The sequence below is a fragment of the Octodon degus genome, unplaced genomic scaffold (assembly GCF_000260255.1).
Source record: "Octodon degus isolate 3935 unplaced genomic scaffold, OctDeg1.0 scaffold00161, whole genome shotgun sequence".
NCBI classification, from domain to species: Eukaryota; Metazoa; Chordata; class Mammalia; order Rodentia; family Octodontidae; genus Octodon; species Octodon degus.
Window position 1 is genome coordinate 3,272,478 of NW_004524737.1, and position 2,225 is coordinate 3,274,702.

The window sequence follows — 2,225 nt, forward strand, 5'->3', positions numbered from 1 at the left end:
TGGAGAAGAGGTATTAGTGTCTAAGATACAAGGGAATGATGGGAATTTTTTTCCAAATAATACGTGACCATAACATTATTTGTTAAGACACGGATTTGTGGTTTGTTGCTTATTCTTAATTTAATTCATAAAAATGTCACCCAAGAAAACTATGAAGTTTCAATTATTTAGGTAGCTGTTTGGTAAAAATATTGATATTCATAATTCTATGAATCTTATTTATCTTATTTCCACTGCTAGGATTGAACCCAAGAACTTCACTTTACATCCCCAGTACCTCTCCTACCTTTTGAATTTGCTATTTGGAGACAGGATCTCAGTAAGTTGCTATGTTGCCTAAGGAGGACTGGAACTTGCAATCTTCCCCCCTGCAGCACCCCAGAGGGCTAGAACTCTTGGCGTGTACTCTCCCAACTAACTTTGCCCTTTAGCTCTAATTTCCAAGATTTCTAAAGCATGAACCCACTGCTAGGCAGTGACTAAAGCAACAGCCTGAAAGGATCACAAGAAAAGTCTTTGTCAGTATGAACACAAGCCAAATCGCCACATGCATAATGCTTCAAAGCCCCCCACCCTAAAGCACATCTTTAAACTCTTTCGTTAGAAGGGTCAGGGTGAGCACAATCCCACACTACCACCAATTATTCTGTCAAGCCTCTCTCCTTTAGAGAAACTGTGAAGGTCCTTACATCCAGACCACAATAGTCGAACCTCACCCTTGTGAGAACCTTGTACCTCCCTTGACAGACAAGGTTGATGTTAGGGTTATAGTGAAAACAGAATCTGTACATGACATAAACCTCTAAATACAAATTAAACATAAATGGAGAAAAATACTATCATCTACATCGACTGCCATCTAGTTACTAGTGCTTTGCTTACGTCTACAATTGATTTTCAAGTGCTCAAATTAGAATTATGCATGGGATGGAGACATTGTTACCATTGAAGGATAAAATGAAAGATTCTCAAAATAAAATGGAGAAATGTAAAACAATACTGGAAAGGTTTATGAAGCAGGTTTTCTTTAATAAGCACTATTCCAGAAGAATGGAAAATGGAGGACTGGAATGCTGGCATTATAGGAACTATGGGTGAAATTCCACAGCTACTGTTTACTAGGAGCTGATTTACTATTAGTAATTTATGCTAACTATTTGGAAGAGGAAATAGACAAAGAATTAATATCCCAAAATCATCGACAAGATTTTTGGTTCTCCTCAAAGATCCGCCATTCTTTCTTTTACTCAAATCAGTTAACCACAATGACCACAGTTAATCATTAGATTCCCTTTGTTTTTCTAAATAATTCTTTCCTAACTCTACAAGTATGCTGTATTCTTAAGGAATATCAACTGAATTTAAATTTTATCTGCTCAACAAATTGGTCAAGCAATGGCCTGACTCATCCACATGGCTGACACTGACAAAGGATCTACAAACTGCAGAACAGGGTCTCAGGATAAATCCTGAGGGGATTTGATTTACCTTGTCAGATACAGAAGTTACATTTCTTGTTATATAGGTCTTACTTTATCTTGGTCTTAACCATCTAGCAGAAAAGTATAAAAGTGAGGTATAAAAAGTAAAGCCATATTAATATGCTGAGATAAAAAAGCTCAAGTCAACAACTTCTGACATCGCCAGTCCTACAAATAACCCACTACTATTAAGGACTAGTGGACTATATTGAATTATTTTGCTGAATTCATGCACCTACAATATTTAAATAACAATATATTACCCATTTCTGACAAAACTAAACAGAAAAAGGGGATACAAATGAAGAACCATTTTGTATTGTATATACAAAATAGGTAGTATAGATATACAGCTCCTTTCTCTTAATTCATTGAGAAGAAAGATTTGTACTAATAGTGTTTGGGCAGGATATCATGTTTACATCTTGTACTATGAATAACTGCTATGAAGACAACAATATGCAATGTATTAATTATTGTAATTGTCTTACTAACCTGTTTTGAAACTGTTTTAGTTATTTTTTCTCAATACAATTGATAAAAATAAACAAGATAATATAAAATAATAAATTTATCTGCTAAAAAGTAAAGAGTTACTCTAAAAAATGCCAATTGTTTTGGGATCTTTGTTTTTCATACTTAATGTAATTCTGACCAGTAAGGGAGACATTTTCAAGTTGCCCAAATGTATACTTCAGCCTCAATAAATATTAAGGTTCATTTAATTTATGGCATGAAACCATC

The 2,225-nt window shown here is 34.5% G+C and overlaps 1 pseudogene; it reads right to left on the minus strand.

Moving 5' to 3' along the window:
• Positions 1–603: 603 nt before the first annotated feature.
• LOC111813045 lies at positions 604–755 on the minus strand (annotated as a pseudogene).
• Between the last annotated feature and the right edge of the window lie 1,470 nt (positions 756–2,225).